This window comes from Scylla paramamosain, chromosome 24 (genome assembly GCF_035594125.1).
Source record: "Scylla paramamosain isolate STU-SP2022 chromosome 24, ASM3559412v1, whole genome shotgun sequence".
In the NCBI taxonomy this organism is placed as follows: Eukaryota; Metazoa; Arthropoda; class Malacostraca; order Decapoda; family Portunidae; genus Scylla; species Scylla paramamosain.
The window spans coordinates 10805945-10829589 of record NC_087174.1 but is presented as its reverse complement, the minus strand read 5'-3'; the positions used below and the strand labels follow the sequence as shown (position 1 = coordinate 10829589).

Sequence of the window (23645 nt, the reverse complement as noted above, 5' to 3'; positions counted from 1 at the left end):
TCGGAAAAACGAGTCGAGATAACGTGTTCGGTTCTCAATCTCATGTTACTCAATCTTTCTTCATTTTATAATTACATAGCCATTTTTTCTTCTTTTTTTACGTTTCCCACTAACAAAAAAAAAGGGACAAAATTACTCAATCCTCACTTTAACACAGAACATACTTTTTTTTCACCCGTTCTTACTATTTTAAAAAGGGATAAAAATTAGGAACACATCAGCACGTTTCATTACACAAGGGACACACACAGTAACCTAAGATAACCGAACCTAACCTAAGCTAATCTAACCTAACCTAACATAAGATAACCGAACCTAACCTAAGCTAATCTAACCTAACCTAAGATAACCGAACCTAACCTAAGCTAATCTAACCTAACCTAAGATAACCGAACCTAACCTAAGCTAATCTAACCTAACCTAACCTAGTCTAACCTAACCTAACCTAACCTAACCTATCTCTAATGACGAGATCTTCCAAATATCCTTAGAAACTTAAACTATGCAATGTGAGAACAAAAAGGATTCCCAACAGATGCCTTCCACTAATCTTGTGTTGCTGGTGCTCCTCTTCTTCTTCTCCTTCTTCTTTCTCCTCCTCCTCCTCCTCCTCCTCCTCTTCCTCCAATCCGGCTTTTGTTTCCTCAACTCTATAAATTTCAAACCCAAAAAAGAGTACAAGAGAAGAACAATATTTACTCCCCCTCTACTTCACCACCACCACCAACCAACAACAACAACAACAACAACAACATAACCAGCACCACCACCACCACATCTTCTAGCACGTGATTTAGTTGCTATTGTTCGTCTAAGTTTGCAGTCTCTATTTATCTTGTTCTTAGTGTTCAAGTTTTCTTTGTGTAGTAATAATTAGCGCTGTCGGAAAAGCCGTGATTGAGAGTAAGGGAGTAGTAGTAGTAGTAGTAGTAGTAGTAGTAGTAGTAGTAGTAGTAGTAGCAGCAGCTGTTGTTGTTGTTGTTGTTGTTGTTGTTAATCTTGTCCTTGTTTTTCTTCTTCCTGCTTTTGTCCTCGTTCTTTTCTTCTTGTTCTTATTCTAACCATCTTGTTCTTGTTGTTCTCTCTGTTAATGTTGTAATGATATTAAATTTCAGTAGTTGTAATATTATTATTATTATTATTATTATTATTATTATTATTATCATTATTAGTGGTAGTAGTAGTAGTAGTAGTAGTAGTAGTAGTAGTAGTAGTAGTAGTTGTTGTTGTTGTTGTTGTTGTTGTTGTTGTTGTTGTTGTTGTTGTTGTTGTTGTTGTTGTTGTTGTTGTTGTTGTTGTTGTTGTTGTTGTTGTTGTTGTTGTTGTTGCTGCTGCTGCTGCTGTTGTTGCTGTTGTTGTTGTTGTTGTTGTTGTTGTTGTTGTTGTTGTTGTTGTTGTTGTAGAAGTCGTAATAACAGTAATAGCAGTCGTAATATTAATAACAATCTTCTTCATAGCAGTAGTAGTAGTAGTAGTAGTAGTAGTAGTAGTAGTAGTAGTATTAGTAGTAGCAGTAGTAGCAGCAGTAGCAGCAGTAGCAGTTGTTGTCGTCCTCATCGCATTAGTAGCAGTAGTTGTCGTAGTAAGAGCAGTAAAGTCGTAATAGCAGTCATACCAGCTGTAATATTAGCATCAGTCCTCATCCTAGTAGTAGTCATAGCATTTGTAGCAGCAGTAGCAGTCGTCGTCCTCATCTTAGTAGTTGGAATCGTTGTCATAATAGTAGTAATAGTAGCAATCTTCATCATAGTAGCAGCAGTAGTAGCAGTAGTAGTGTACCCAGGCCAGGCTCCCCCCCCCCAGCATGCCCAGCTCCTCGTCCTCGCCTGACCGTCAGCAACACAAGCAATTTAGATGAGGAGATAAAACAAGTTCCTTCTGCTGGTTTACAATAATCCAAGTTTGGTCTGACTAACAGGTACACAAAGCGGCGGCAGGGGAGGGAGAGCGGCGGGGGGAGAAGAGTAATTAGATTGAATTATCAACAACATGGCAGTTAATAATTCTTCCTCTCCTGCTTCTCTCTTTCTATTTTAATTTTATTTATTTTCTCTCATCATTTTCTCTTTCTTATCTTCTCCGTTCCTATTCTAGATTCTTTTTTTTTATATTCCTGTGTTTTTCTTCCATCTATTTTATTTTCTTTCTTTTCCTTTCTTCCATTCTCTCCACCTCGTCCTCGTCACTCTCCTCTTCATACCTCATATAGTTCCTTCTGCCCTTCTTTCTCCTTTCTCCATTCTTCCTCCTGATTCTTCTACCTCTTTCTTCCTTCTGTTCTTCTTTACATCTCTTTCCCTCAGAAAAAAAGAAAGACCAACGACACTATTATTGTTCTTTCTTTGTGTTTCTTTTTGTCGTGTACCTCCTCGTGTCTCTCTTCCAGCTGCTCTTCCTTCTCTTTTATTCTCCTCCTCCTCCTCTTCTTCTTCTTGACTATCCTCGTCGCCTACATGATGCAAGGTGACAACACAGCCGCGTCAAGAGTCACTGTTTACACGGGAAAAGTTATGTCCCTGAGGAGTGGTCGGTAAGGTGTCCCCAGCTCCGCCTCCTGGTTCACGCCGCACCCCAGCCTACCTATTTCCTTGTACACCTGTCACTAGTAAAAGGCTATTGTAACTCTCTCTCTCTCTCTCTCTCTCTCTCTCTCTCTCTCTCTCTCTCTCTCTCTCTCTCTGTTACTCTTGGTTGTTTTATGTAATTTCTGATTTTATGCACGTTTTTTTTCTATTCCTTTTATTTATTTTTCTTATTTAATCATTCTTTATTTTCGTCGAGATGCGATTATTTTTTTCTCTCCCTGTATTTGTATTTTCATCTATATTTTTTTCTATTTATATGTTTTTTTTTTTTCAAGAAGTCCGTTTTATTTTCCTTTTTTCCCCTGTCCCTTCATCCACGAGTTATTTTTTTTTTCTAATTTGTGTGTTGTTAGTCGCTCCATCTATCTTACTGTCAGTTAATCCTCCAATCGGTCTTCCTTTCCTGTAGTTAGTCATTCATTTATTTAGCCATTCACTCAGTCAGACAGTCAGTTACCCTTCACTCACTCAAAATCGCTCATTCACTCAATCATGCCAGTCATTTATTCAATCAGTCAATCAGTCAGTCACCCACTCACAAATCATTCATACAGTCAATCAGTCAGCCAGTCAGTCTTTATACACCCCTTTCGTCAATCACTCGTTCAGTCACTCACTAAAAATCCCTTTCATCTACCGAATTTAACAGTCAGCCTTTCCACCTCCCCCATCAGTCAATCTTCTGTGTGTGTGTGTGTGTGTGTGTGTCAGCCAGTCAGTCAGTCACTCCCGTCAGTCCCTCTGTTGGCCAAACATTCCGTGCACTGAATTAGGGGCAGATTTCCGGAGATTGAATGATTAACGTCCATTACTTTGAACAAGCTTACCTCATACATTAGTTAAGCTTTTGATATTCATATAAATAAAGAGTTATTTTCGACATACGGTTCATAAAATCCGAAGCACAGCAGTAATTCCTCGTAATAGTGAGTTGGAAGAGAGAGAGAGAGAGAGAGAGAGAGAGAGAGAGAGAGAGAGAGAGAGAGAGAGAGAGAGAGAGAGATATGAACCTATTCTCCAAAGCAAATCCTATCCTGTTTTTATTTTACTCCATTTTCATTTTCTTTTAAATTTTCTAAGGGGAAACTCAAGATTCCCTGATTTTCTAACCGTACACTCCACGCATTATCATTTTCACTCTTATCATCTCTTTTTATCTCCTTTCTCTATCATTCACTCTCATGTCACTTGTTTTATTATTTTCTTTCTCTCATTTACCAGCTCAAACTCGTCTCAACCCTTCTTCTCTATCTCTTTCATTTATCCCTCTTCTCTCATCTCCATCTTTACTCTCCTCTTCCTCTCTCTTTCTATTTTTTTCTCATTTAGTAGTCCAAAGTCCTCTCACCCCTTCTCCTCTATCTCCCTCATTTCTCCCTCTTCTCTCATCTCTCCATCTTCACTGTCTCTCGTTCTTCCCTCATCTATCCACCACCTTTCATCCACACCCCTTTCCACCACACCATCCTTCATCTCTTCCCTCTTCCACCCTTCCATGTTCCTCTCCCCGTCTCCCGGCGCCCCCTCCCTTCCGTCATGCCTTCCCTCTCCCCATGGGTCGTATATACCAGCCTATTGTTCCCTTGGATAGAGTATAGACTCATATATCCATGCGAGGAAAAACTGCCTGGTTTCTAGTATCACAGATTTACAGAAGCGAGGCTGCGGCGGGAGTGTGTGTGCGTGCGTATATGGGTAGAGGAGGGCAGGGGTGTGGCAGGGTAGAGAAAGGGATGTCAGAGTATGGATATCAATGGAAGAATGTGTGTATGGCAGGGTATATGTGTAGCAGGGTAGGGGAAGAGGATGTAGGAGTGTTATGTGTGGGGTTATGTGTGTAGGGGTGTGGCAGGGTGTAGAGGAAGGGGTGTAGCAGTGTTGGTATGGATGGAAGCATTTGTGCAAGGGAAGACAGTGGTGTGGCAAGGTTCTTTTGTGTACTGAGGGGACGTGACAGGGAACGGGTATGGGAGAGTGAAGGAATAAGTAAAAAGTAAAGAGCAGTGTTCAAAAGTGAATGTTTGAATTTTAATGAGTGAATAAATGGGTGGAAAGTGGATGGGAAAGAAGTAGAGATAAAGATGAACACGAAAGGGAATCTGCAAAAGCGTAAATTATTAAAAAAAAAAAACATGAATAGACTTAGAAATGAGAAGTAACATGTGGACTTAAACGAAACAGAAAGCAGAAGGACTTTTAAACATCATAGAGTGAAATAATGAGTGATTAATGAAATAAAACACACAGAAAACCACAAGAAAAAAATGCAGCTAATGTGAAAAGAGTTCTGGGAAGAGAGGAGTGGAGGAGGAGGAGGAGGAGGAGGAGGAGGAGGAGGAGGAGGAGGAGGAGGAGGAGAAGGAGGAGGAGGAGGAGGAGGATGAGTAGGAGTAAGGCAGAAACAGGGGAGTCTGTGGGGAGGGTAAGGAAGCTCTATGTCACCTGATTAATGGGTTTGGGAGGAACTAGGGACCCGTGACTCACCTGGCTTCCGATCCTCCGGAAACTGCCTTTAAAAATTTGGCGGACGGGAGAGAAAAAGGGAGGAGAAAAATGAAGGAGGGAAAAGGAAACCAGAGAGGAGGAGGAAGAGGAAGATAAGGATGGGGGTTTATTTGGGGGAAGGGGAATGAAGGAAGATAAGGATACGAGGAAAAATTAGGGGAAAACGAGAAGAGGAAACATTGGAAGTTGGAGAATGTGGATGGGAAAGGGAAGCTGGAAAATAAAAGTGGTAAAAAGAGAAAGAAAAAAAAGCGAACAACAAAGTTTATTTAAAGCAGTATTTTATTTACCGAATAACTTGTTTACCCTTTAAGACTGGAGAGAGAGAGAGAGAGAGAGAGAGAGAGAGAGAGAGAGAGAGAGAGAGAGAGAGAGAGAGAGAGTCTGCAAGTCCAACCACAAGAGTTTCTACTTTGTTAAGGCAATCTCTTTCACCCCCCATCCTCCCTCCCTCTCCTCTCTCTCTCTCTCTCTCTCTCTCTCTCTCTCTCTCTCTCTCTCTCTCTCTCTCTCTCTCTCTCTCTCTCTCTCTCTCTCTCCCCTGGCCAGCAGCTGATAAGAAATAACCCCCATTCCTTCTTGGGTTAATCAAGGATAAAAACAGCAAACGGCATCTTATCATCCGCTGTGATTGGCGCAGCTTCGCCCAATCAGAGTCCGAATGGCGGGTCTGTTTAGCCCAACTACGTGACGGCGAGCCTCGGCTTATTGGGGAGCGAGGGAAATGGCTTGGGTTCGTTTTCGGTTCAATAAGGTTCGTGGGAATTCGTGGCTATGCATCAGAAGGGTTGAGACAGTTCGTGTGTGTAACCTATCTTTATTTGATCTATTTATTTATTTTTTGTGTGTTTATCTATTGTGTTTTTTATTTTGTGATGGGGTTGTTTCGTCTTTATTCTTTTTTTTCGTATTTTTTTCAGTTGGGTTAATTTTGTGTAGATTTGGTTCTGTTTCTTTTTTTGTTATTTCTTTATTTATCCATTTTATTTATTGGTCTCAATCCTTATTTGGTTCATTTTCAGGTTCATTTAAGTTTCCTTCTAGTTTCTTTCTTTTTTTTTTTTTTTGTCTGGATGTTTTTTTCTTTCCAGGTTCATTTAGGTTTCCTTCTAGTTTCTTTTTTTTTTTTTTCGTTTTGTCTGGATGTCTATCTGCTTCTCGAAACAGTTTCCCTAAGTTTACTTACTTGGTTCATTTGTTGGTGCCAGTTTCCATTTGTCTTGTAATTGTATCAGTTTGCTTCTATATTTGTCTGGTTCTCAAGAGGATTTCCTTCAGTTTCTTCTCTTTTAGTTCATTCGCTGCTTCACTTAACTTTCAGTTCAGTTCCAGTTTGTCTTGTAAACATCTAAACGTCTCACTTTGATTATATTTTGAATGTCTGCTTCTCGGAATAGTTTCTCTAAGTTCCTATATATGCTTCATTTGTTCCTTCATTCACCTTCACTGGTCTCGTTTTGTCTTTTTTTATTGGCTCAGTCTGAATATGTGTCTGTCATTCCGTCTTCGGCTTCAAACAGTCCCTGAAACTTCATTAAACTTTCACCTTTCAGTTCGTGGCGTTCAAACACACAATATTTGCCCTTAAGAAGACAAAAAAGTCCCCAGTTCCCCTGAAATGTTCCACGCTCTCTCGATTCTGCCTCTTGGAAGGTTTCAGCTCCGAGTCAAGTGAAATCTTATGATAATTAACATCAACTTGAGATGAAGTGAATGAGAGAACAGCGAACTAAATTTGTATGTGTCGCGCTTCTTAGGAAATCATTCTGACGTGGAAGAGGAGGAGGAGGAGTACAAAGAAATACAAAGGAAAGCCAAACAGAAACATATCTTTAGGTCCTTGCAAGAATGTTTGGTAACTACTTCTAACTAACTACAAGGAAGAGAGACACGACAGTACTACAAGAGGCAGGACAGTACAACAAAGACAGGACAGTACAACAAGAGACAGGACAGTACAGGACAGGAGGAGAGAAAAGGTTGGAGAGAAGGTACAAGTATTTACGGTCATTGACCGTTGTAGCTTCTTCTCAAACTTAATAAAATGGTTTGGTGACTTTTTAAGCAAGATTTCAAAATACATCTCTGGCTGACCGAGTAATTCAAAATTTTAAATACGTGTACCTTAATTAAAAAAAAAAAAATAATAAAAAAAATAAAATAAAATAAAATAAATACTTGTACCTTCATTTAATTCCAATAAAATCTAAGCTAAGTCAAATAAAATAGGAAATATCACCACATCTTTGTTACCAGTCGAAAGATTAATGGAATGGAGAAAGACTGCACTAAATGAAAACTATGATAAAGAGCGTAGTCGGCAGAAACTCCAATAAAAATTCAGACAGTGGAAAGAGAAAAGCGAGTATCTATTAATACTCTTCCTTCCTTTATCTCTCTATCTCCCTTCCTCTTGTTTTCCCGGCCCATTTTTCTTGTCCTATCCGAATTCAGAGCCGATTTACGTTTTCTTCCCTTTTTAAACAGTCACCCCATTAATCATTCCACGCCAGACCATTATATTTCCATTCACTTAATCATCCCCCTTTTATTTTTGGGTCTGGTTCTAATCCTTTATTCAAATATTTGTGTGCATCTCTCTCTCTCTCTCTCTCTCTCTCTCTCTCTCTCTCTCTCTCTCTCTCTCTCTCTCTCTCTCTCTCTGAGCGCACCCCACAGGAGAAGATATCACTAATGAGTTTATTTTTTTAAAGTAAGATGTTGTTGGTACATTAAAAAGGTGAAGGGAAGGAGAGGAGCGGGGAGGGGAAAAAGGAGGGGAGAAGGGGAGCTGAGGGCTCTTAGTCACGTACACGAGGGAGGGGAGAGGCATGTGGAGAAAAAGGGAGGAGAGAGAGAGAGAGAGAGAGAGAGAGAGAGAGAGAGAGAGAGAGAGAGAGAGAGAGAGAGAGAGAGAGAGAGAGAGAGAGAGAGAGAGAGAGAATTACAAACTAGTACATAATCTCTTACTTTATTTCTTGACTGTACACACACACACACACACACACACACACACACACACACACACACACACACACACACACACACACACACACACACGGACAAACAAACAAACAAAACATTCCCTCCCCCACGGTGGAACACAAACACGCCCATTTACGCTAATTAACCGGTCCATCAGGCCAGGTGGGGCGGGGAGCAGGTGAAAAAGGGGGCAGGCTGGACAGGTGTTCCCAGGTGAGGTGGACACGTGGGGATAAGGGACCTGCGTGCGATTCCTGGACCTGATAAGCAGTGGGGTGGAAATCGCGTCTTTTTTTTATCTTTTTACCTTATTATGAAGTAAAATAGTGTTGCTGGTAATTATATACAATTCTTATTCGTATTAAGTAAAAAAAAAATCTTCGTTTCCTTACTATGATGTAAAAATAATTTCGAATTTCCTGTTGAATTATCTACAATCTTTACTCGTGTTAAGTTGAATTTCTTACTTAGCTCAACAAAAAGCTCTGTTGTATGAAAAAAAAATGTAATGTTAAGATGAAAACTTATTATGAGCCAAGTACCGCAGTAGTGAGCCAATTTCAGCTGTTGCGAGCCGTGTTCCTCCCCTCTGAGGCAATTACTGTTGTTGTGAGCCAAATTCCTCCCCTCAGAACCAAATCTCCATCACACAAAAAAAAAAAAAACTGCTGTGAGCCAAATTCCGCTGTTGTGAGCCGAGTACCTCTCCTCTGAGCCGGGTACAGCTGTTGTGAGCGGAGTAACGCGGCTTTGAACCAAATAACGGCGTTTTTAGACGAATTAAACTTTTTATTAACCAACTCCTAGTCTGCTTATGAGCTTATAATTATTTAAGACCCACTTACTGAGCATTATCATTTATTCATTTACATTCTGCTTCTGTAATGTCCGGACCCCAAAGTTGCACAATGAAACTATTATTATTTTTACATCCATTATTGAGAAGCACTTAATATCACACGCATTCCCATTATCAACAGATCATTGACGAGGCACCAGACCGGCTTAATTTACCGCTATCATTAAATGCGCAAGGAGACCAAAAGAGGAGCAACGCCAGACTAAACCACACCACACCACACCATACCAGAAACAAAAGAAAACAAGACAAAACAAACTAAGACAAAAACAAACCCAGACCATATAAGACCAGGGAAGACCACAACAGACAAGAAGACTAAAGAATGCGCCGAAACAAACCAAGCCAGACCAAACCACATCAGACCAAACAAAACAAAACAAGGCCAAACAAGACCAAACAAGAACAGAGGACACCAGATGATACCAGACCAGACAAAACAAGACAAGACATAATACAAGACAACACCGCACCACACCACACAACACCAGACCACACCACACCACACCAGACCACACGAAGGCCCGCCATCTCATCAAACCAAGGCGCTCCGGACCCAATTCTTGCGAGAGAGAATGAATGTTGCAGTGCGGATAGAAGCTGCCGAACGGAGCCATTACCTTTGAAATATGAACCGCCGCCAGAGAGAGAGAGAGAGAGAGAGAGAGAGAGAGAGAGAGAGAGAGAGAGAGAGAGAGAGAGAGATGGGGGGGACAGTTGCTAGAGGATGTACCATGGAAGGGTCTCTCTCTCTCTCTCTCTCTCTCTCTCTCTCTCTCTCTCTCTCTCTCTCTCTCTCTCTCTCTCTCTCTCTCTCTCTCTCGGTTATCGGATGGTCTGTAGTGATGAAAGACTCATTATGTCTCGTCACTGTTATGTCAGTGTGTGTGTGTGTGTGTGTGTGTGTGTGTGTGTGTGTGTGTGTGTGTGTGTGTGTGTGTGGCAAAGTGACAGGTAACTAAATTAAATAACAATAATAATTAGTAATGAAACGATGTTATTAATGTATAAAGTTTCTGGTGATCAGTAATTAAACACTCACATCTCTTTGACAGACGAATTCCAGTAACACACACACACACACACACACACACACACACACACACACACACACACACACACACACACACACACACACTACTACTCCTCTTTCTCCTATTGTTCCTTTTCTTCTCGTATTCATGTTTCTCCTCTCATTCCTCTTTCTCCGCAAACTACCTTAATAAAACAAAAAAAAAAAAATAACAGCTCAGGAAAGAACCAAACAAAAGTCTGACAACCTGATACCTAACCTAACCTAACATAACCTAACATATCCAAACTTAACCAAACCTAACCTAGCATAACATGAACTAACGAAACGTATCGGAACCTAACCTAACCAAACCTAACCTAACCTAAGCTAACCTAATCTAACTTAATATCCTAACCTAAGATAATTTAACCTAACCTAACCTAACGTAACCTAATCTAAGCTTACACTACCAAACATAACAACTGAAACCTAACCTTACTTTACCTTACCCCAACAACACTCCAACATCCCTCCTCCACCCCTGACAACCCCTCCACAACCCCCAACTCCTCCACTGACCCACTCCACGGACAGCCATGCAAGTTTGTTCGGCAAATTTGCATAAAGTGCTAATACCTTGCTTATTTGTGGATGATGATGCTTGTTTTAATTGTTAGCAGTGTTGTGTCTGCTTCCTGGGGTGTGTGTGTGTTGGGGGGAGGAAAGGGGGAAAGGGGGAGGGAAGGGGGAAAGGGAAGGAGGGAAGGGTGAAGGGGGGAAGAGGGGATTGTGTTTGTGGAGGCTTGGGTGGGGGAAGGTATGAGGGGAGGGAAAGAAGGCTTGGGATGGGGTAAATGTTGTTGTTGTTGTTGTTGTTGTTGTTCTTGTTGTTGTTGTTGTTGGTGGTGTTGTTGATGTTGTTGTTGTTGTTGTTGTTGTTGGTGGTGGTGGTGGTGGTGGTGGTCGTAAGTATTGTTGTTGTTGTTGTTGTTGTTGTGTTATTATTGATGATGATAGTGATGATGCCTTAACGTTATTTTTGTTTACAGACAGAAGTTACTCTTACAAACGAACAATAAACAAACAAACACAAAGAAAACAATAGTTAAGATAACAAGCACAAAATATACAACAAAACAACTTACCATTAACTACGAAAAATCACCATTACCTCATTAACACACTTATGCACACACACACCCACCCACTCACCCACAAACCCACCTACACCGACCCACCCAACACTCACCCGCCCACCTACGAAACCACATACCCCTTAACACACACATCCACCCATCCACTCCACACCCTTCCACACCCACGCAGTACAACGGAGAGGCGGCAATCATGGGAGCTGATAAGGAATTGGCCACACCAGCGACAGAGATAACATAACGCCAGGGACCTCACTGATATATTGACGTCTCGTGGTAGAGGGAGGGAGGAGAGAGGAGTGGGATAGGGAGGGACAGAAGAAAGAAGAAGGGAGAGGAGAAAGGGAGGAGGAGAAATGGATAGAGGCAGGAGGAATAAATGGGATAAAAGGAAGAGAAGAAAAGGAGAGAAGGGTAAGAGGAGGAGGAATGGATGAAGGGAGAGAGGAGAAGGGGGAGTAAGAATGGATAGAAGAAAAGGAAGAGGAGAAAAGGAGGGAAAGATAAGAGTAAGAGGAATGGATAGAGGGAGGAGGAATGCATGAAGAAAAGGAAGAAGAGGAAAGGAAGAGGGAAAATTGGAAGGAAGAGAAAGAAGGAATGGATGGAGGGCGAAGAAGAGCGAGAAAGAAAGGGAGAGGAGAAAGGGAGGATGGAATGATGGAGGAAATGTATAGGAGGAAAAGGGAAGGATGGATGGATGGAGAAAGGAAGAACTGATGGAGAGAGAGAGAGAGAGAGAGAGAGAGAGAGAGAGAGAGAGAGAGAGAGAGAGAGAGAGAGAGAGAGAGAGAGAGAGAGAGAGAGAGAGAGACGTACCCAAGCACAAACCATCACATTTCTAGACACAAGTGGAGAAGGAAAGTTTGAGGCAGGAAATTTTATTATATCACCCTTCCCTTCCTAGTCATGTCATTATTTCACTTTTCACTTCCACGAATTTCATCATCCGATAAGAAAAGTCGACGAAAAAAAAATTAATGATCTACACAACAACATATGATAACGAGACTGAAAAAATTAAATTGTTCTTCGTAAGACATTTCATATTTGCAATTACTTTTTTTTTAGTGTGTTCTTTTGTATTAATCATATTTAGAGACTCAGTTGTTGTTATTTTTTTTTATCATGTGTATAGTGTTGTCTATTCTAACTTTTATCTATTTTTATTCAACCACTCATTCTGCAGTATTAGGGAAGTAAAGAAAAAAGTTTACATACACAAACATTTTTTTTCAGTATACTACCGTTTATTCATCATATTTTGGAGCAACAGCTGTTTTTTGTTTTGTTTTCATGTATATAGAAAAGTCTGGTATGCCTTTTATCCATCCCTTCGTTCTGCAGCATTGGGCGAGTGAGGCAAAAGAGAGGGAAGGGTTGTGGAGACGACAAAAATAAAGGAAGAAAGACCCAGTTTCCTGCCGCCGCCTGGAGACTTGTCGAGTGTATAAAAGATGCAAGCGCTACGTGGAGGGGGAGGGCACACACACACACACACACACAACAGCAAAACAAAGAGCAGCAAAAGAATCGAAAACAAAATTAATGGACACATCATCTTTGGCTTACTTCTGCCTCACAAAATTCTCCTCCTCCTCCTCCTCTTCTGTCCTCCTCCTCCTCCATGTGTCCTCCTCCTCCTCCTCCTCCAGCTCCATTTTCCCGAGAACATTTCGTATAACTAATGGATAAAAAAGGGAGAAACAAAGAAGCAGACGAGAATTAACGCAATTTTTAGTACTGGGAATAAGGGACAGAGAGAGGGTGGGCGAGGGGAGGGGCGGCCAGAACGTGAGGGGGTGAGGGGGAGATAATGAGGGGAAACACGAGTGGAAAAAGGACGTTAGGGAAAAAAGGAAAGATCTGAATAAGTAAAATCCAAGAACAGGGACATTTTTGCCATGTTGCTCTCTCTCTCTCTCTCTCTCTCTCTCTCTCTCTCTCTCTCTCTCTCTCTCTCTCTCTCTCTCTCTCTCTCTCTCTCTCTTACTAGCATCGACGCCACTGCTACTATGACAATTCACATCGTCGTCGTCGTCGTAGTAGTAGTAGTAGTAGTAGTAGTAGTAGTAGTAGTAGTAGTAGTAGTAGCAGTAGTATATATATATATATATATATATATATATATATATATATATATATATATATATATATATATATATATATATATATATATATATCATACATTATTTTTCTAGAGCAGTGGAGAGATGGATGATGACGAGGATGTGAATGAGGAGGAGGAGGAGGAGGAGGAGGAGGAGGAGGAGGGGGAAAGAACAAAAAATGAGAAAGAATGAGAAGAAGGTAAGAAAACGAAAGAGAATGAGAGTGAGAAACGAACTGGGCTTGAAAGAACGACGAGAGAATGAAATGACGGAAAGAGACGAGAGAGAAGAGCAGAGAGAGGGGGAAATAGTAGAAAAGAGGTAGTAGGGAAACGTGGAAGAAGTGGGAAGGAAAGGAAAAGAAAACGAGAAGGAAAAACAGAAGGGGGACAATCTGTACTCCTGACACAATCATTCTATTCTTTCCTCCCAGACCCTCTCACTGTAATAGCCTTAACTCCAAATTTTATGACTCAAAATGACTTTCCTTGCCGCTGAAAAGGGTACAGAGAATACCAGTTTCCAAGTTACTCTTCCCCATTAAACATACACGAGCTCTCCTCTCCCACTCTCCCTGACTTACCTACATAACCAATGCCTTTAAAAAAAAACTGCCTTTGGTGAATTTAACAATTTCCCTCTCCACTTTCATTTAGTATTCCATTAAATCTGGCTGGTATCCGCGCGCAAGTTTCCCATTTTCTGTATCCATGGAGCTGATTATTATTCCCCATAGTGCCCGTTTTCTACGCGATTAACTTCTACGGTGCATATTAAGTAGAAAGAAAACGGAGAGACGACGCCCTGTTATAAGGATGGGGGTAGGATGCGTGTATTATCTGATTCACGTAACCGGGACCTGCTTCGCCTCCTCATTACAGGGAGTTCAGGTGAGACACGGGGATGATCCGAAGCTAATTAAGGTGATTTGTGACGTCCAGGTGAAATGAAGGGGGTGGGAGGGGTGGAGGTGTCACCAGAGAGAGAGAGAGAGAGAGAGAGAGAGAGAGAGAGAGAGAGAGAGAAGGGGACACCAGCTCAGATCATTAATATATAATACCACGTAAGACAGAATTACAAATCCATCTTATGCAACTCCATTTCTATTTCGTATGTGTACCGAGTAATTATCTAGAGACGGAGGAGGAGGAGGAGGAGGAGGAGGAGGAGGAGGAGGAGGAGGAGGAGGAGGAGGAGGAGGAGGAGAAGAGAGAGAAGAGGAGGAGAAGGCACTCACTCAGCCCCACTCTCTCTCTCTCTCTCTCTCTCTCTCTCTCTCTCTCTCTCTCTCTCTCTCTCTCTCTCTACTCGAGTAACTCCCACAGGCGGACCACACGGAGACAGGGAACGAAGATTAGCATTCTGTATTCCATCAGACGCCAATCATGACGCGGAGGCGGGCTGCTGCATCTGAGGGACTCCTGATTAACATGAAACGCGACTCGTACACCACCTCCCTCCCTCCCACCACCCCGCTAAGCTACCGGTGTGTGTTACGTCTGCGTGTGAGGGTAGCTGGGTTGGATGGGTGTATGGGTGGGTGGGTGTTACGTGTGTGTGTGTGTGTGTGGGGGGTGTTAAGTGCTTAGGAAACCTGCCGAACGGGGAAAACATGGGGAGAAAAGAGTTTATATACAACCTCGCTAAGCTACCTGTGTGTGTGTGTGTGTGTGTGTGTGTGTGTGTGTGTGTGTGTGTGTGTGTGTGTGTGTAAAGTGTTACGAAACTAGACAAACGTGTGAAAAAGTGCCAGTTCAATTTGTCATTCTCCAAATAAATAAATAAATAAATAAATAAATAAATAAATAAATAAAAATAAAAGAAAATAGAAGCAACTCAAGTCGTAGGAAAGAGAGAGAGAGAGAAAAAAAAAGCAGACAGAGAATTCCTTTGTTTCTTTCTTTTATTTTTACCTAGCAGTTTATTTACGTATCTTATTTTCCGATAGTATAAGCAGGTAGATAGGCAGGTGGAGTTAGGTAGCCATTATTCCGCATTCAGAAGATAATAAAACAAAACCAAATGGCCTTAACCTGACTATTGAATAAGAGAATTACTAACAGGACAAACCCACAGTGAGATGAGGCGTAAAATGAACAAAGCTACCTGGAACAGAACAACTAATAATGATAATCCAAACACACACACTCACACACACACAGATGATGCTTCTATTTCCGACCCAAGACAAGTACGGTGCATAAAAAAAACAACATACCCAATTCCCACGCCTATTCTGAAGCCGAATTACTGATATGATTTCAAACTCAAGGAGGTAGATATTGAAAAAAGGGCAATATCGTCTGTGGAATTGTGGGAGTCCTGACTTAAACTGTGGGTCGATTTCCAGTGTTATAAGGTAGATGTTTTTAAATTTCAATAATGTGTTTTGAGAGGAGACGAGACGAGAGAGAGAGAGAGAGAGTGTTAAGGCAAGTGATTTCAGAGACTAGTAAAAAAAAAAGCGAGTAAATAAAGAAAACAGAAAGGAAAAGGGAAACGATAGCAAAATAAACACAAAAGCAATACATTAACTGACATAGCAGCAAAAAAAATAATAATAAAATAAAATATAAAATTAAACGAAATAACAAAAAGAATGAGGCAGACATGATAGAAAACAACAATAGAGAAATAATTGACAGAGATGAAGAAAAGGAGACAGGAAAAAAAAACGGCAGAAAAATAATACGAAATATAGAAACTGAAGTGCAAGGAAGGAGAAAATGAGGAGAAAGTAAGAAGAGAGCGAAGGAGGGAAGGAAAAAAGGAAATGGAGCAGAACAGACAGAACTAAAAGGAAGAAAAGAAGGAAGAAATAGAGAAACATACTAACTAACCAACTAGAAAAGAAAAGAGAAAAACGAAGGAAGGAAGGCAAGAAGGAAGAAAGCTGAGAAGGAAGGAGGGAAGGGAAATAAGAAAGATATAACTAAAAATATAACCAAAGAAAAAAAAAACGAGGAAAGCGAGGGAAAAACAAGAAAAAGCGAAGGAAGGAGGGAATGAAAGGAAATAAAGCAGGAAATTAGAGATGACTATAAATAAGGAGCTAAAGAGAAAACGAGGAAAGTGGAAAAAGAAAAGACAAAAAACGAGCAGAATATTGATGAAGAGGTCAAGGTAGAAAAGAAAAAAAAACGTACACAGAAATAATAAGAGAGAGATGTTACCATGGCGACGGTTTCCACGGCTTTGCATAACAAAGAGTAGAAGAATAATTTTCCTTCTTGGAGCCTCACTCACCTGAGGGAAAAGTTCACATAAACACTGACCTCGCCGCTCCCTCATTAAAAACACACAAGTAGACGAGGGAAAGTGGTGTGGGAGACTGTAAAGTTAATGACAGTAATCAGAAAGCTGGGAGCAATTAGTGTGGTTGTCTTGTTGTTGTTGTTGTTGTTGTTCCTGTTGTTGCAATAGTAGTAGTAGTAGTAGTAGTTGCAATAATACAAAATGGTAAAACAAATACAACCTACATACCCTAAAAACACACACACACACACACACACACACACACACACACACACACACACACACACATCTCCCCAAACAACACAAAAACAAACTCACCTTTAATCAACACGTTTTATTGCCAGTATCTTTCTATTTACTTTACTTTTTTCCCCACACACAACAAAGCCACACAAAAAAGATGGAGAAAATTTTTTACATGGAGAACTAAACACAAACCTATTCAAGTTAATTTTATGAGACACCTGATGCTTAACAATTAATCATCATTCGCCTGAAGATTAATTAATGACAAGGTGTAAAATGATATTCAGGTAAAATAATTAAAACTATTTTCTTGTGAGGTAGATGTCCCCTCTCTCTCTCTCTCTCTCTCTCTCCCTGGAAGAAACAAAAAATCCAGTACCCGAAACGGAAGAGGAAAATTAAGGTATCTCTTTTCTGTCTTTTTCCTTCTTTCTTTCCTCTATTTTCCGCGTGCGTTCCCCTGACTGGCCTAATGACCCCACCCATCCCGAGGTCAGGTCAGGCCGGGGCGAGTCGAGTAAAGCCAGACTAGGTCATTCACCACACTAATGAAGTTACCTTGCTCCAGATTTGCTCGGTCAGTGATCCATTTAAGAAAAAAACACAGAAAAAAAAAAGAAAAGCTGGATATACGAGAAGCTTAAGGAAATTCTGACCTCATTTTAGTCTATTCCAATCTGAACTGACCAAACCCAACCTAGTTTAATCTAATCTAATCTAATTTAATATAATATATCCGAATTTAACGTAAACTAATATAACTTATTTTAACCTAACCTAATCTAATCTTACCAAACCTAACCTAACCTAACATAAACCAGCCTAACGTAACATATTCTAATTTAATATAATCTAACATATTCTAATTTAATCTAATCTAACATAATATCTAACACAATTTAACCTGATCTTACCAAACCTAACTTACCCTAACATAACGTACATTAACTTTACTGATAAACTTTGGAACTCCCTGTCTGCTTTTGTATTCACTGCTGCCTTTAACTTAAACTGTTTCAAAAGGAAGGTTTCAAGACACTTATCCTAAAATTTGGATTACCCTTTTGATTACACTCAGGGGACTGCTACATTCTGCGTAACCTCTTTTTATATATATATATATTTTTTTTTTTTGTAGCCCTAGCCAGAGTACCTTCTTACATAAATAAACTAAGCTAAGGCAAACTAACCTAGCATTACTTAATCTTTCTAAACCTAACTCTTCCGACACTAAACTTGAATATCCCTAACCAAACTTAATATAATCTAAACAAATTCACCTAACCAAAGCTAAAAACATCTCAACTACCCCCGCCCCCCCCCCAAAAAAAAAAAAAAAAGATTCCCTCGGATAACCAGAACAGTTCCTGCAAGAAAACAATGAAAGGACTTAAACATATTGAAAACACAGATCACTCTAATCCAAAACTTCAATTCATTTTAAGCTTGTTTTTCACGCTGAGTCGGGGCGGATTAAGAGAGAGAGAGAGGGAGAGGAGAGCGTGAGGCAAACAACGATGAGGGGAAAAAATTGAGAGTTGGGGAGGAAAGAGAGGAGAATGAGGGCAGAAGGGGACACTTTACCTCGTCCCCTGAGTACCTTCCAGGAATCAGAGGGGAAGGAGAGGGAAAGGAGAGGGGGAGGGGAGAGGGGAAAGAAGAAGGGAGGGAAAAAGACCAGAGAAAACGTGTTATTTGGAGAGGGGTCGAGGAGGGGATGAGGAGAAGGACGAGGAGGAGGGGAAGGAAAGGGAAGAGAAAGACGAGATAAATGATGATAACTGATACTGTCATTCTACTTAACAATTGTACAGTAGCTCCAAAAAATGTCCTTAAAAAAAAAAAAAAACGGCCACACAATGAATATTTAAACCTTTGGCGATTACGGTGGCAGCAGTTGGCAGCCCTGCACACTAGGGACGTTTGCCATATAATACGACCTGTAGGAAATAGATCGGCATGTCCGCACCACGTCAAGCCACGCATACCAACCTTACCGACGCGACATGGGACCAGGCAACAGGTTTCAGATAATTCATTATGCCACAGATCACACCAGACTTCAACCCCTTCAGTGCCAGAGACACTTTGTAAACTTCGCAAAATCATCGAAATATTTATCAGGGAAGGAGTAAACGGAGATATAAAGCTAGTTGATGAGTAGTTAGCGATGACTGATGCTAATAATGGCATCCGGGGTGAAAGTGAGCTAATGTCGTGGTACTCAAAGGGTTAAAGAGAGTTTTGGCAGCTGCTGTAAGTGTTAATATTTACAAAACCAGTATACCTATTAGTGCAGTGACCTCTTCAGCAGTTGTTTTTACACGGGCTTATATAACGTAACTGTATTTATTGTCCACAGAACGATACGCAGAATATGAAAGAATACAATACACAGAAGAGATGCAACAGATAGCGAGGAAACAGTGCTAACGAGAGAGGTGCTGGAAGGATGGGGAAGGTGAAGGGAAAGAAGGGTGGGGGGGAGAAAGGCCAGAAAAGAGGAGTAATGTTGAAGAATTGAGGAGGGATGAGGAAGGGGAAAGGGAAGAAAGAAAAAATACGAGAGAAATGTTACTGTGTGTAGAGAATTTGATGGGAGAAAAGTAAAAAGGGAAAGAAATGGGGAAAGAATGGAAAGGGAAAGAAACAGAGAAAACGGGTTATTTGAAGGGGAATAAAGGGAAACTAGGTATTGGGAAGGAAGGGGAAGGTAAAGAAAAATATCTTACGTATACAATTTAAGTGGAGATTAGAATTTTGTGGATGGGGAAAAAGAAGGGAGAAGGAAAACAAGACCATAGAAAAAGTGCTATGTAGGAGAGGGATTGAAAGGAGATGAGGAAGAAAAGAGAGGGAAAGACAAAATGTGTAACGTAGAGAGTTTCAAGGAAAGATAATAACTGTGTGGGAAGAAAAGGGGAGGAAGAGGTAAAAGGGGATCAGAGATGGGGAATAAAGGACTCAGAGGGGAAACATAGCGGAGGACACGAGAATTTAACGGATTTTTTTGTTCGAGGGAAAACGATACATATATACAGAGAGAGAGAGAGAGAGAGAGAGAGATAGATAGATAGATAGATAGAGAGAGAGAGAGAGAGAGAGAGAGAGAGAGAGAGAGAGAGAGAGAGAGAGAGAGAGAGAGAGAGAGAGAGAGAGAGAGAGAGAGAGAGAGAGAGAGAGAGAGGATAAGATGACAAGTACTAGATTATACACGGTACAAAGAATTACTTGGAAATGAGGAGGAGGAGGAGGAGGAGGAGGAGGAGGAGGAAAAGGAAGAAGACGAGAATAACTAAGAAAAATACCAGGGAAGGCGAAGAGGGAGGAATAGAGATAGGAGAATGAATATGAAAACGAAGATTAGGAGGAGGAAGACAAAGGGAACAAGAAGGAGGCGGAGATGTACCTGGAGGAGGAGGAGGAGGAGGAGGAGGAGGAGGAGGAGGAGGAGGAGGAAGCTGCCTACCATCTGTCTTCTGAATTACGCTATTTGGGATATTAATGTCAATAAGCCGAGGTGGAAGCTTGTTGGATGGTCCGGTTCGGATCCGAGAGTGAACCGAACCAACACACCCACCAGACCACACGCGGTGCCACCCATCATGCAGCAGGAGGAGGAGGAGGAGGAGGAGGAGGAGGAGGAGGAGGAGGAGGAGAATAAATATAACAACAACAACAACAATAACAACAACAACAACAAAAGGAGGAGGAGGAGGATAATAAGAATAAGATGAAGAAGAAGAAAAAGAAGGAAGAAGAAAAGGACAAGAAGAAAAAGCTCAAGAAAAAAGGAATAGAATAAAAAAAAGGAGACAAAGAAAAAGAAGAAAAGAACAAAAAAAAGGAAAAAAAAAGACCAGTAAGAAGAACAAGAAGGAAAAAGAGAGGAGGAGGAGGAGGATGAGGAGGAGGAAGAGAAGGAAGAAAAGGAGGAGGCAGCGTTAGCGGCGAAATGACATATGAAAGACGAGAATAAAGAGGAATGTGAATAAAAAGGAGGAAGAAAAAGGAAAATTAAATAAAATACAAAAAAAAGAAAAGAAAAGGGAGAGACAAGAACTAGCCAGAGGAGAACGAAGAGGAGGAATACGAGGAAGAGGAGGACATGTATGAAGAAGAGCTGGAAGAAGAGGAGGAGGAGGAGGAGGAGGAGGAGGAGGAGGAGGAGGAGGAGGAGGAGGAGGAGGAGGAGGAGGAGGACATACAAAATGTGGAGAAAAAAGAAGAGGAAAAAAATTAACAACAGAAAAGAAGAAAAAGAGGAAAAAATAAAGAATAAATACATGAAAAAACAAAGGAAAAACTAGAAAATGAAGTAAAAGCTGCTGAAATATTCTCCACAGAATAAGAAAAAAGAATGGCGAGGATGAATTGACAGAAAAAGAAAAAGAAACAGGGAGAAATGAGAAATAAATGAATTGTAAAAGAAAAATACATAGAAAACAAAAATAAAATACAGACAACCAGAGTGAATATCCTTGAAAAAAATGGAAAAGTCAAAACAAAAACATTCAACACAATACACATACATAATTATCTAAAATTGATCGTGAAATAGAAAAATAAATAATAATAATAATAATAATAATAATAATAATAATAATAATAATAATAATAATAATAATAATAATAATAAATGAAAAAAATCAAACAAAAATCAAAACTAAATAAATAGATAAAAATGGCGATATTCTTATTTGTTATTTGTAGCAAACTTGTATGTTGCAATGCTGCACCTCAGTGACATTTCGCTTAAAACTTTAAAGCACGCTTCACTTGCATTCTGTCAGCATTCTGCGTTTCTTTCTCTCTCTCTCTCTCTCTCTCTCTCTCTCTCTCTCTCTCTCTCTCTCTCTCTCTCTCTCTCTCTCTCTCTCTCTCTCTCTTGCACACTCGCAGTATCTTAAACTAAACTGAACGTAAAACAAATAGCTAAAGAAATGAAAAGAAAAGAATAAAAAATGACCAATCTTACCTATAACCTTAAGAGAGAGAGAGAGAGAGAGAGAGAGAGAGAGAGAGAGAGAGAGAGAGAGAGAGAGAGAGAGAGAGAGAGAGAGAGAGTTACGAGTGTTGAATTCCACGCAACCTTGAGATCCGCGTCAGGAATTCACTCGCACACACATTTCCATTTATTTTCTTACGCCTCAATTTTTTTCCTCCTCCTCGACACCTGCGAGAGAGAGAGGAGCAGGTAACGATTGGGGGATTTACACGCCATGCAAAGTTCCGGAGGCGCGGCGTGACGGGGGCGGCTTGTCGGGCGGAGGGACAGGCTGCGAGCGGGTCTCAGCGGCGTATGAATAAAACAAAGCCTCGATCAGTGAATGACAAATGCCACTTCAAGCAGACGATCACCAAATGCCAGGTGTGCGATGGACGGCCACTCCTCTTCCTCGCCTTGCCACGCCACGCCACTCAAGACTCGCATTCTGAAACTCTTTTGCTCTGGTTAGCACTTGCTATGGCTAAGATATGATTAGTTCAGTTTGTATGGGTGTTTTTTGTATTTATGATGCAAGATGTGTGTTTGGAATCTTACTAGGACTACTAAGATGAATTGATGAGTTCTCGTGAATGCTCTTTCTATTGCAGGTACAGGATATATGTTGAAATATCTGCATAATAGTCATAATACTCTTTAGAATCTCAATAACCTCCACTATTGGGTGCCTCGCCTATCAATAATGCACAATATACGTTGAACTATCACTGGAATGTAGAAATTAATCTTTACAACCTTAATAACTTGCACAAATGGGTGTTTTTTTCCTATTAATGATGCTAGGGTAGTTTTGTCCTATTAATGATGCACAGTACAAGTTAATCTCTCAATGGAATCGTGAAAAATACTCTTTAAAACCTCAGTAACTTTCACTAGAGACGAGATGGGATGTGTAAGAGTTTCAGCATACGTTCCTTGGTAAGTCCTCTGCAGAAATAGACCAATAAAACGGCAATTATTCATAAAGGTCGACATTATAATCTTGCCAGTACATTTTCATTTGTTGATGTATCTTAAGGCGTTCATTCTCTCTTTCTCTGTTACTTTACTGGTTTGAGTTTAGGTTCCGAGAAAAAGGTCAGCAAGGTGTGATACAAAGCAGGACGATTCAAAGCCTTTTAGTGATTCTTCAGACGAGGAGGAACAGACGGATGCTGAGGAGGAGAAATAGAAGAAGGAGGAGGAGGAGGAGGAGGAGGAGGAGGAGGAGGAGAAGGAGGAAGAGGAGGAGAGAATTATTCTCAAAGGAATGTATACAAAGGAAAAAGAAACAACAATAGACCTCTTGCTCCTGACTAGACTGCAGGAATATGAAGAAGGTAGAAGTTTTAACAGAACAGGTCATTGGAAGATTAGCTGAGTAAGGAAGAGGAAGAAGAAGAAGAAGAAGAAGAAGAAGAAGAAGAAGAAGAAGAAAATAATAATAATAAGAAGAAAATAATAATAATAAGAAGAAGAAGAAAAAGATGAAGAAGAAGGACATCAATATCATCATGTAAAGCTCACGCACAAACCAACACACACACACACACATACACACACAGAGAGAGAGAGAGAGAGAGAGAGAGAGAGAGAGAGAGAGAGAGAGAGAGAGAGAGAGAGAGAGAGAGAGAGAGAGAGAGAGAGAGAGAGAGAGAGAGAGAGAGAGAGAGAGAGAGAGAGGATCAAAAAGGTGAAGGTGGCATTGCCGGGAGCCAGACTCGCTTCCCAAGGCCAAAGAGTGCCAAGGAGAGAGGGAGGGGAAGGAACCGGTGCCAGGGAAGTGGTCAGATTGGCTCTGGGCCCTGCTAAGGTAATGGGGGCGCTGGGGACACGAAGAGAGCGAGAGAGAGAGAGAGAGAGAGAGAGAGAGAGAGAGAGAGAGAGAGAGAGAGAGAGAGAGAGAGAGAGAGAGAGAGAGAGAGAGAGAGACGGATAGAGAC

At 40.8% G+C, this 23645-nt stretch overlaps 1 long non-coding RNA gene across 1 annotated transcript in view; it reads right to left on the bottom strand.

Annotated features, from left to right (window-relative positions):
* Window positions 1–766: 766 nt before the first annotated feature.
* Window positions 767–23645, bottom strand: part of LOC135112941 (uncharacterized) — a 48056-nt gene continuing 25177 nt past the window's right edge. Inside the window, exon 3 of the long non-coding RNA XR_010274628.1 lies at window positions 767–1084. This is a non-coding gene — a long non-coding RNA (uncharacterized LOC135112941). The remainder of the gene's footprint in view (window positions 1085–23645) is intronic.